The following is a 13,547-nucleotide window of genomic DNA, read 5'->3' on the forward strand; positions in this document are numbered from 1 at the left end:
AGAATTTCGTACATTTGCCCCATGTACAAACATAAATAACTTTCCTTGCGAGAATATACCAAGATGAGGCAATTAATCGTATACTACTGTGGTGTAGAGAAAAAATTAACAAACAGGTATGAAATATTTGATGGTTACCCGGTTTCATATTTTTGCCGATATCTCTAAAACCGGGTTTCGGGTATCATCCGGTTAAGAAGTGTTTAAATAAGTAAAAAAATTTAAGGTTTTCCGGGTTTATATTTTTATCAATATCTCCAAAACCGGATCTCGGGTATTACAAATGTTTTACCTAAACATACTTCGTTCACATATCTATATGCTTTTAAAGTTTCAAAAAAATTGGTAGAAAGGTGCTAAAATAAATGTGTTGCAAACTTTGCAGAAAAAAATATTTGGCGTTTATTCGGTTTTATATTTTTACCGATATCTACAAAACCGGGTCTCGTGTATCAAAAAAATTTTACATAGCTAACAGCTGCATATATCTCCATATTTTTTTAAAATTTCGTTATAATCGATACAGATGTGTTGAAATAAATTTATATTAACATTTCGACCTCAATTTATATATATTTTGCTCGATCTTTTGACTATACATTTTTGAGGCATTATGTAAGACGAATAACGGCGATGTACTATAGCTCCAATTTACCCCTCAATGTTCCTAACAAAAATGTATTTGCGTGATATCATGTTTCAAAAAAAAATTGTTTCTCCAAAAAACCAAAGTTTGGCGGAATTCCCCATATATATAAAAAAGGATGTATGTTTGTATGCAGCTTATGGACTCCGAAACCACTACCCCGATTTTATTCAAATTTGCAGAGTCGCTTCAAAGCAAACCGAAGAGTGTTCCTGCTGTAAAGTGTTTCCCCTGAGGTGGAACAGGGACCGATCTTATCGAACAAATTCTATTCAAGGTACGATTTTTCTGAATTTTGATATATGATAGCGATGTGGCTAGATTAGCATTTTCTTTACTTCTATTTCGGGAAATGTACCAGGGACCGACTGGGACTGGGACTTGGATTGGGCTGGGACTGTAACTGGAACCAAGGCTGTGAGTATGGGATGGAGAAGAACTAGAGAGATGAGATAGGAAGGAAGAAGAAAGAGACTCAGAAAGAGATAGTTAGACGACGATAGAGAGATAGGGAAAGATGGAAAAGATGAAAAGAAGTGAGGGAAGAGAGCAGAGAATAAAAGGATAAGGACAATTGGGAGAGATGTAGAAGGAGAGTAAGAGGTAAAAACTTAAAACTTATACAGATAGACCAAAGTTAGGGCAGAACAACGTCTGACGGATCTGCATACATATGTTATACGTAGTTTAAAAAAATGTTTAAGATTTGTAAACATTCACAACTAGGTTGCTAGAATACTGATCGTTAGTTGCAGTGCTCAATTTTATCACGTTATTCCCACAACAATGTGAAACGCAATCTGCCTTGCAGATGCCTTTCGGAGTCGGCGTAAAGCATGCAGATCCCGTCCCGCCAATTTGTATAAAAAATCAAAGAAGCATGACGCAAATTGCAAAAGAAGTTCGGACGTTAGCGTGCCTTGTATTTTTTTTAGCTATTATATCGGTGGCTCTATCTCTTCTCTTTTAAGGACTTACAATCTAAAGATTCGTGATAAATTTAATATACAGTTTCATTTTCATGAAAGGTATAAAAAACAACAAAAGCTTAAAATTTGTGACGGTCTATGCCATTACAGTCTAGAGTAAAATAAAAAATTTTAGTTTATAAAGCTGATCTAAAATAAATCATTCAAACACATTTTTGAGCTTATATAAAAAAGGGTCTGCTTTTGTTATTGAGCCATTCTATGGAAGATAGAGCACATATCACTTTTCATCAAATTACAAAATTTTCATGATCCTAATGTAATTTAGACAAGTAAAATACAAAAACCGTATGTGAATTCTAAAATTAAGTTGGTACAATTTGAAAGCTTTTACCTAAATTGTATGGTATTATTAAATTCTTTTTGACCTTTATCAACACAATGCATTAGTACAGCAATTTATGTCAGCATTCTTCTAATGTATTTACAAAACAATAAATGCAAGCTTTACAGAAACGCTTATTCCAACAAAACAAAAAAAAAGTAAACGTATGCCAACCAATACTTTAACTTAAAAAAAGCATTCAAGCGGTCAAATATCACATCAAATTGTGTTCGGGTCATTTGACAATTTCTATGGAGATGCCAAAGTAAGATGCGATTTGCAGTAGGTGTTATAGCATGGATGTGTTTGTGTGTGTGTGTGTGTGTGTGAGCGGTGATTGAAGATAGTTAAATTTTATGCACAAACACATAAAAGTAATCCGAGTAGGGTTCATATATACTTATAATGGTACATAGTTATATATATGCATATGCATATAATATATGCTAATAAAATTTGCCACACAAATACCAATAAGTAAAGACTGGTATTTAAGAGTTCATTAAGCTGAGCTTAAGCTAAGTTTGCTTAAACTCTAGGCATATTTAAACTTGAGTTGAATCACAAAGCAGATTTTCAGTCAAGTTTTAAAGCAGCCGTTGGGGCGGCTTTTTTGTACAGCAACATTGGGTTTTTATTATCCTTCCCCAATCAACATCCAAATTTTAAGAAAATTTGTAAAATTTATATTTCTAGAATTGATCGCCAACGTCAATTGCAAATTATTCAACAAACTTTTAGAGGTTTGGGAAATATATACATATCAAGCTATCAAATGAATATCCATCGCATTTATCCAGTTGATATCCTATCGTACCCGTCCTGCTATATGGGGCATAGGCATGGACCATGAAAACAGCAGATGAAGCGGCTTTGGGAGTATTCGAGAGAAAAGTTCTTCGAAAGATTTATGGACCTCTACGCGTTGGTGATGCCGAGTACCGAAGAAGATTTAATGATGAGCTTTACGAGCACTACGCAGACATCCACATAGTCCAGCGAATTAAAACGCAGCGGCTGCGCTGGCTAGGCCATATTATGCGAATGAAAGATGATGCTCCGGCCAAGAAAGTGTTTCTATCGGAACCCGCCTATGGAAGGCAGAGGTAGAGGGCGGTCCCCACGCCGTTGGAAGGACCAGGTGGAAAACAATTTAAATTCCCTTGGTGTGAGCAATTGGCACCGGTTGGCGGAGCGAAGGAGCGACTGTCGCGCCTTGTTGGACGGCCATAACAGTTTAGACGGTTAAGCGCAAACTAAGTCAGTAAGTAAGATATGCATTATGAGATATTCCATTTGTATGGGAGGTGCCTCGCCCCATTTTTCCTCACCCGACATTTTCTTAGTTATGCTAATGATTGTGGTGTCAAAGATTACATTTGTATGGGAGGTGCCACGCCCCTTTTGTGTTTCGAGATTATGTTTAGCCTATGTATATAGATTAAGCATACGCTATAATTCTCACATTGATCCACTGTTTCGAAACAGCTATTGAGATTTTAGAAGCTTGCCAAAATGCTCGCTGGGTAAATTCGACGCCATTCCGAACGAACGCAAAAAGCTGATAGGCTAACTAGAGTTTAACCCTGTCAGAACAGCCGCTTATGCTCAGCTTAAACTTCAGTTAAAGTGGACTGAAAAACTGCGCAATAAGTTTACGCATAGTTTAACTGACAAACTGTGTACTGAAAAACCGAGCCTAAGACTCCATCCTTCCTAACATTTTCTCACAATATTCCTGCAATGCTCGGAACGCTAAATATCAAGCTACACTTTCACCCACCCATACTTGTTTATCCGCTTAGTCTGTCTTTTCAAGTCTGAATGCAAATATTAAAGCAAATCGAATAAATTGAGTGCGTAAGTGAATGACAGTTAGTTGTATGTCAATGTGTGTACATCCGTAAGAGTAAGAGTGTAGGTGTGAGTACGCAGGTTGGTGTATATCAAAAGTAGTCCGTTCAACTTTTGCATAGCTGGACATTTGAAGGATGGTGATTGAAATGTCGTTGAAGTATGTTGATTGAGGGATGCAAATGGAGACTAAAAGTCGAGCTGTGAGAAAGAGTTTCTAGCTCAAGGCTTTGAAAGCAATCTAGGTATTTACATATGTTTGTGTTTGTATGCAGATAGCACATTTATATGTTTGTATATTTTTTGTTATGTTTGCGTACTTGTCCGTCTTCCTTATGCTTTTGAGTACTGTTTACGCTATACAAATGAATGTCAAGTATTTGTTCAAATCAAACTTTCATTCTGAGGCTAAGTTGATACTTTTTTTTCTGCCGTAATTTGAAAGTGGCCATATAGGTATGTATGTATGTACGCATTTATGTACACATAAAAGTACGAAAGCCTTAGCGAAATTCAGCTGTATAAATAATGAGTTGGAAAATAAATTCAGATTTGAAATCAATTAAGCAACGCAAATGATATCCAAATAGTTGGGGATTTCTGAATCAATCATTTTCATTCCAATTGCATTTTATATTAAAATGGTGAAATTTATATATTACTAGCCTTTACCCGCGGCCCCGTCCGCAAGGAGAAAATGAAATATATACATATGCTATTCACGTTAGCCGGCTTATCAAGTTATCTGTTTACATTTTTGTTTCTGTGTAATGCATTTTATATTTGTAATTGAGTAAAAAAAGAACGAAATGAGCTGATAACCTGATAGGATCCCAAAATGATCCGGAAATTATCCATAAAAAGCCACGAAATCACCCTGACGCTATCGCGGACGGATCCCTAAAACCATCCAGAAATGCCTCCGAAGGGTTTCAAAAGTTCCCGGAATAGACCCAAAAAACCCGAAATGACAACGACACGATTCTAGACTTATCCAGAGAACCACACAGAAATGATCCCAGAAGGGTACCAAAATGATCCCGAAATAGTCCCGAAAAAGTTCCGAAATGGCCCTGACGGGCTCCCGAACGGATCTAAAAAACCATCCAGAAAATCTTCCGGAAGGGTTCCTAAATTATCCCGACATAGTCCAGAAAAAGTTCCGAAATGACCCCGAGGGGATCCACGACGTATCGCGAAAATCATACAGAAATGATTTCGGAAGAGTCCCAGAATGATCCACAAATAGTCCGGAAATGAACCCGATGGGATTCCGCACGGATCCAGAAATCATCAAGGAAGGATCCGGCAAACTCGAGAAGGAAGGGTCCCCCATATGATCCCGAAATAATACAAAAAAAGTCATGAAATGACTCCTAAAGGATCTCCAAATGATCCCGAAATAGTCCCGATAAAAGTCCTGAAATTACCCTGATGGGTTCCCGTACAGATCCCGAAATCCATCCAGAAGTGATGCACGAAGGGTCCCCAAATGATCCCGTATTAGCCCTGAAAAAGTTCCGAAATTACCCAGGCGGACTCCCGGACGGATCCCGAAAACAATCCAAAAATGATCCTGAAATAGTCCCGAAGAAGTCCTGAAATGACCTTGACGGGATCTCGAACGGATCCCTAAATGACCCTGACGGGATCACGGACAGATCCCGAAATCCATCCAGGAATGATCTTGGAAGGGTCCCAAAATGATCCTGAAATAGTCTCGGAAAAGTCCAGAAATTACCCTGATGGGATCTCGGACGGATCCTGAAAACCATGCTTAAATGATCCCGAAAAAGTCCCGAAATGAACCAGACGTGATCCCGTACGGATCCCGAAAACCATCCAGAAATGATGCCGGTAGCTACCCCAAATGATCCCGAAATAGTCCCGATATGACCCCGATTGGATCCCGAAAACCAATCAGAAATCATGCCGGTAGGCACCCCAAATGATCCCGAAACAGTCCCGAAATAATCCCGTCGGGATCACGGACGGATCCCAAGAAAGTCCCGAAATGACGCCGATGGGATCCCGGACGGATCCCGAAAATCAACCAGAAATGTTTACGGACCGATCCCAAGAAAGTCCCGAAATGAACCCCGATGGGATCCCGGACGGATCCCGAAAACCAACCAGAAATGATGCCGGTAGGTACCTCAAATGATCCCGAAATAGTCCCGAAATAACCCCGTCTGCATCACGGACGGATCCAAGAAAGTCCCGAAATGACCCCGATGGGATCCGGGACGGATCCCGAAAACCAACCAGAAATGATGCCGGTAGGTACCCCAAATGATCCCGAAATAACCCCGTCGGGATCACAGACGGATCCCAAAAAAGTCCTGAAATGACCCCGACGGTATCCCGGACGGATCCCGAAAACCAACCAGAAATGATGCCGGTAGGTACCCCAAATGATCCCGAAATAGTCCCGAAATGAACCCGTCGGGATTGACGGATGCCTAAAACTATCCAGAAATGATGCCGGAGAGGTCCCCAAACGACCCCCCTAATAGTCCCGAAATGACACTGACGGAATCCCGGACGGATCCCGAAAACGATCCAGGAATGATGCCGAAAGGGTCCCCAAATGATCCCGTATTAGTCGCGAAAAAGTCCCGAAATTACCCCGACGGGATCCCGGACGGATATCCACAACCATCCAGAAATGATGCCGGAAGGTACCCCAAATGATCCCGAAAAAGTCCTGAAATGACCCCGACGGGATCCCGTACAGATACCAAAATCCATCCAGAAGTAATGCCTGGAAGGGTCCCCAAATGATCCCGTATTAGCCCGAAAAAGTCCCGAAATGACCCCGATGGGATCCCGGACGGATTCCGAAAACCAACCAAAAATGATGCCGGTAGGTACCCCAAATGATCCCGAAATAGTCCCGAAATAACCCCGTCGGGATCACGGGCGGATCCCGAGAAAGTCCTGAAATGACCCCAGACGGGATCCCACACAGATCCCGAAATCCATCCAGAAATGATGCCGGAAGGGTCCCCAAAAGATCCGGTATTAGCACTGAAGAAGTCCAGAAATGCCGCGGTCTCGAACGGATCCCTAAATGACCCTAACGGGATCACGGACAGATCCCGAAATCCATCCAGGAATGATCTTGGAAGGGTCCCAAAATGATCCCGAAATAGTCTCAGAAAAGTCCAGAAATTACCCTGACGGGATCTCGGACGGATCCTGAAAACCATGCTTAAATGATCTCGAAAAAGTCCCGAAATGAACATGACGGGTTCCCGGACAGATCCCGAAAGCCAACCAGAAATGATGCTGGTAGAAACCCCAAATGATCCCGAAATTACCCCGTCGGGATCCCGGACGGATCCCTAAAACTATCCAGAAACGATGCCGAAACGGTCCCCAAATGATCCCGTATTAGTCGCGAAAAAGTCCCGAAATGACCCCAAGGGGATCCCGGACGGATATCCAAAACCATCTAGAAATGATGCCGGAAGGTAACCCAAGTGATCCCGAAAAAGCCCTGAAATGACCCCGACCGTATCCCGGGTGGATCCCGAAAACCATGCAGAAATTAGGCCGGAAGGGACCCCAAATGATACCGAAAAAGTCCCGAAATGAAAACAATGGGATCCGGATGGATCCCGAAAACCAACCAGTAATGATGCCGGCAGGTACCCCAAATGATCTCGAAATAGTCCCGAAATGACGGGATCCCGGACAGATCCCGAAAACCAACCATAAATGATACTGGTAGGTACCCCAAATGATCCCGAAATTACCCTGTCGGGATCCTGGATGGATCCCTAAAACTATCCAGAAACGATGCCGAAAGGGTCCCCAAATGATCCGTGTTAGTCGCGAAAAAGTCCCGAAATGACCCCAAAGCGATCCTGGACGGATACCCAAAACCATCTAGAAATGATGCGGAAGGTACCCCAAGTGATCCCGAAAAAGCCCTGAAATGACCCCGACGGGATCCCGGGTGGATCCCGAAAACCATGCAGAAATTATGCCGGAAGGGACCCCAAATGATCCCGAAAAATTCCCGAAATGACAACGATGGGATCCCGACGGATCCCGAAAACCAACCAGAAATGATGCTGGTAGGTACCCCAAATGATTCCGAAATAGTCCCGAAATGACCCCGTCGGGATCATGGACGGCTCCCGAAAACCATCCAGAATTGATGCCGAAAGAGACCCCAAATGATCCCGAAAAAGTCCCGAAATGACCCTGACGGGATCGTGGACGGATCCCGCAAACCATCCAGAAATGATGCGCGAAGGAACCCCAAATGGTCCCGAAAAAGTCCCGAAATGACCCTGACGGGATCGTGGACGGATCCCGCAAACCATCCAGAAATAATGCCGAAAGGGTCCCCAAATGATCCGGTATTAGTCGAGAAAAAGTCCCAAAATGACTCCGACGTGATCCCGGACGGATCTCGAAAACCATCCAGAAAGATGGCGGAAGGAACCCCAAATGATCCCGAAAAAGTCGCGAAATGACCCCGACGGGATCCCGGACGGATCCCGAAAACCATCCAGAAATGATGGCGGAAGGGACCCAAAATGACCCGAAAAAGTCCCGTAATGATCCCGGAAACCATCAAGAATTTATCTCTCAAAGGTACGCAAATGATCCCGAAAATACCCCGACGGGATCCCGAACGGATCCCGAAACCCATACAGAAATGATGCCGGAAAGGTCCCTAAATGATCGCGAAATAGTCCCGAAATGATCCCGGAATAGTCCCCGAAAATATCCAAAAATAACCCCGACGGGATCCCGGACGGATCCCGGACGGATCCCGAAAACTATAAATAAATGATCCCGGAATAGTCCAAAATGATCCCGAATAGTACCGAAAAAGTCCCGAAATGACCCCGGCGGGATCCCGGACGGATCCCGAAAACCATCCAAAAATGATCCCGGGAGGGCCTCGATATGAACCCAACGGGATTACAAATAAAGCGAAGCTAATTGTAGAACTATTTTAATAAGGCAGCAGGCGCGTTGGAGTGAATGAAGAGTTACAAAGAAACATACAGGTAAAGCTAATAAAAGCGTGCTAATAAAAACAATTGAAGGAGGGCGGATGGCGGGAGGAGAAGGACCGCTGCTCTTTTTTCCAAAATTGTCTAGATCTCGATCTCTATGTGCCAGATACCAAAAACTATTGATTTAGGAGAAAATGTATATTGAGTTATAACAATTTATAGATTTTACACCAAAGGGTGATAAAGGGGGGGGGGGGGGGGGGGGGGGGGTGCGGAGGGTGTCACTCCTTACTTTGTAAGCCCTCGACTTATTTGACCCCTTGAGTCTGTGATATTGGTGAAGGCCAGTATACGTAAAGTTATAATGTGTAAAAATTATTAAAAAAGTAATTGCTCGTAGGGGTCTTGGGACCCCTACCCCTTTCTCCATGTTCGAAAAAAATTTCGCTAGTAGACTACTGTCTGTGTCCCAAATTTCATCAAAATCCGTGTAGCCATTCTGGCGTGATTCAGTCGCAAAGACGAAAAAATATAATAATTAAATTATAACTGTTCCTAAGGGGCGGGGACCACGCCCCTTTTGAAAAATATATAGCTAGTAGATCCTTCTAGAATATTTGCTATATGCGTGCAAAATTTCATCCAAATCGGTCCAGCCGTTCTTGCGTTATTGAGTCACAAAGACAAACGTCTGGACAAACATCCAAACATCCAAACATCCAAACTTCTTCACATCAAAACTTTGCCATTTATAATATACTAGCCTTTACCCGCGGCCCCGTCCGCAAGGAGAAAATGAAATATGTGGGCTATTCACGTTAGCCTGCTTATAAAGTTATCTGTTTAAAATTTTTTTTCTGTCTAATGCATTTTATTTTTGTAATTGAGTAAAAAAAAGAACTTTATGAGCTGATAACCTGATAGGATCCCAAAATGATAACGAAATTATCCAGAAAAAGCCACGAAATGACCCCGACGCTATCGCGGACGGATCCCGAAAACCATCCAGAAACGCCCCGGAAGTGTTTCCAAAAGTTCCCGTAGTAGTCCCAAAAAAACCCGAAATGACAACGACACGATTCTAGACTTATCCAGATAACCACCACAGAAATGATGCCTGAAGGGTACCAAATTGATCTCGAAATAGTCCCGAAAAAGTTCCGAAATTACCCTGACGGGCTCCCGGACAGATCTCAGAAACCATCCAGAAAATATCCAGGAAGGGTCCCTAAATTATCCCGACTAACTCCAGAAAAAGTTCCGAATGGCTCCGAGGGGATCCACGATGGATCGCGAAAACCATACAGAAATGATCCCGGAAGGATTCCAAAATGATCCCGAAATAGTCCGGAATTGACCCAGATTGGATCCCGCACAGATCCAGAAATGATCCCGGAAGGGTTGCAAAAAACTATCCCGGAAAAGTAACAAAAAATCCCGAAATGGCTCCTACGGCATCCCGGGACGGATCCAGAAATGATCTCGGAAGGGTCCCAAAATGATCCCAAAATGGTCCCGAAATGACCCTGATGGATCCGGCAAACCATCAAGAAATTATGCCGAAAGGGTCCCAAAATGATCCCTAAATAATACAGAAAAAGTTACGAAACGACCCCTAGAGGATCCCCAAATGATCCCATATTAGCCCCGAAAATGTCCCAAAATGACCCTGACGGGATCCCGAAAGGATTCCGAAAACAATACAGAAATGATGCCGGAAAGGTCCTAAAATGATCCCCTAATAGTCCCGAAATGACCGTGACGGGATCCCGACAACTATCCAGAAATGATGCCGAAAGGGTCCGCAAATGATCCCGTATTAGTCGAAAAAAAGTCCCGAAAGGACCACGACGGGATCCCGACCGAATCCCAAAAACCATCCAGAATTGATGCCGGTAGGTATCCCAAATGATCCGAAATAGCCCCGAAATGACCTCGTCGGCATCCCGGACGAATCCCGAAAATTATCTAGAAATGATGCCGGAAAGGTTCCCAAATGATCCCCTAATAGTCCCGAATTACCCTAATGGGATCCCGGACGGATCCCGAAAACCATCCAGAAATGATGCCGAAAGGGTTCCCAAATGATCCCGTATTAGTCGCGAAAAAGTCCCGAAATGACCCCGACGGGATCCCGGACGGATCCCGAAAACCATCCAGAAATGATGCCGAAAGGGTTCCCAAATGATCCCGTATTAGTCGCGAAAAAGTCCCGAAATGACCCCGACGGGATCCCGGACGGATCCCGAAAACCATCCAGAAATGATGCCGGATGAGCCCCAAAATGATCCCGAAAAAGTCCCCAAATGACCCCGACGAGATCCCGGACGGATCCCGAAAACCATCCAGAAAGGATGCCTGAAAAGCCCCCAAATGATCCCGAAAAAGTCCCCAAAAGACCCCGACGATATCCCGGACGGATCCCGAAAACCATCCAGAAATGATGCCGGAAGAGCCCTCAAATGATCCCGAAAAAGTCCCATATGACCCCGACGAGATCCCGCACGGATCCCGAAAACCATCCAGAAATGATGCCGGAAGGGTCCCCAAATGATCGCGAAATAGTCCCGAAATGATTCCGGAATAGTCCCGAAAATGTTCCAAAATAACCCCGACGGGATCCCGGACGGATCCCGTAAACTATACAGAAATGATCCCGGCAGGGTCCCAAAATGATCCCGAAATAGTCCCGAAAAAGTCCCCGAAATTACCCCGGCGTAATCCGGACCGATCCCGAAAACCATCCAGAAATGATCCCGGAAGGGTCTCGATATGACCCTTACGGGATTACAAATAAGGTGAAGCTAATTATAAAACCATGTTAATAAGGCAGCAGGCGCATTGGAGCGAATAAAAAGTTAGATAGAAACATACAGGTAAAGCTAATAAAAGCGTGCTAATAAAGACAATTGATGGAGGGCGGATGGCGGGAGTAGAGGAGAGGACCACTGATCGTTCCTCCAAAATTGTCTAGATCTCGTTCTGTATGTACCAGATACCAAAAACTATTGATTTAGGAGAAAATTTAGATTGAGTTATAACAATTTATGGATTTTACACCAGAGGGGGAGATAAAGGGGGGCGGGCGGAGGGTGTCACTGCTTACTTTGTAAGCCCTCGACTTATTTGACCCCTTGAGTCTGTGATATTGGTGAAGGCCAGTATACGTAAAGTTATAATGTGTAAAAATTATGAAAAATAATTTCTCGAAGGGTCGTGGGACCCCCACCCCTCTTTCCATGTTCGAAAAAATTTCGCTAGTAGACTACTGTCTGTGTCCCAAATTTCATCAAAATCCGTGTAGCCATTCTGGCGTGATTCAGTCGCAAAGACGAAAAAATATAATAATTAAATTATAACTGTTCCTAGGGGCGGGGACCACGCCCCTTTTGAAAAATATATAGCTAGTAGATCCTTCTAGACTATTGGCTATATGTGTGCAAAATTTCATCCAAATCGGTTCAGCCGTTCTTGCGTTATTGAGTCACAAAGAGACAAACCTCTGGACAAACATCCAAACATCCAAACATCTAAACATCCAAACATCCAAACATCTTAACATCCAAACTTTCCCATTTATAATATATATTAGATACTAGCCTTTACCCGCGGCCCCGTCCGCAAGGAAAATTTTAAATATATGGGCTATTCGCGTTAGCCTGCTTATTATCTGTTTAAAATTTTGTTTTCTGTCTAATGCAGTTTATTTTTGTAATTGAGTAAAAAAAAGAACTAAATGAGCTGATAACCTGATAGGATCCCAAATGATCCCGAAATTATCCAGAAAAAGCTACGAAATGACCACAACGCTATCGCGGACGGATCCCGAAAACCATCCAGAAATGCCCCGAAAGGGTCTCCAAAAGTTCCCCGAATAGTCCCAAAAAAACCCGAAATGAGAGCGACACGATTCTAGACGTATCCAGAGAACCACACAGAAATGATCCCTGAAGGTGTTCCAAAAATGATCCCGAAAAGGTTCCGAAATGACCCTGACTGGCTCCCCGGCGGATCTCAAAAACCATCCAGAAAATATCCAGGAAGGGTCCCTAAATTATCCCGACTAACTCCAGAAAAAGTTCCGAAATGGCTCCGAGGGGATCCACGATGGATCGCGAAAACCATACAGTTATGATTACGGAAGGATTCCAAAATGATCCCGAAATAGTCCGGAATTGACCCAGATGGGATCCCGCACAGATCCAGAAATGATCCCGGAAGGGTGCAAAAACTATCCCGGAAAAGTAACAAAAAATTTCGAAATGGCTCCTACGGCATCCCGGACGGAGCCAGATATGATCTCGGAAGGGTCCCCAAATGATCCCAAAATGGTCCCGAAATGACCCTGATGGATCCGGCAATACCATCAAGAAATTATGCCGAAAGGGTCCAAAATGATCCCGAAATAATACAGAAAAGTCACGAAACGACCCCTAGAGGATCCCCAAATGATCCCGTATTAGCCCCGAAAAGGTCCCGAAATAACCCCGACGGGATCCCGGACAAATCCCGAAAACCATCCAGAAATGATGCCGGAAGGGATCCCAAATGATTCCGAAAAAGTCCCGCATTGATTCCGACGGGATCCCGAACGGATACCGAAAATCATTCAGAAGTGATGCCGGAAAGGTCCTCAAATGATCACCTAATAGTCCCGAAATGACCCTTAAGGGGTCATGGACGGATCCCGAAATCCTTCCAGAAATGATCTTGGGAAGGTCCCAAAATTATCCCGAAATAGTCTCGGAAAA

Source organism: Eurosta solidaginis, chromosome 5, assembly GCF_040869045.1.
Source record: "Eurosta solidaginis isolate ZX-2024a chromosome 5, ASM4086904v1, whole genome shotgun sequence".
In the NCBI taxonomy this organism is placed as follows: Eukaryota; Metazoa; Arthropoda; class Insecta; order Diptera; family Tephritidae; genus Eurosta; species Eurosta solidaginis.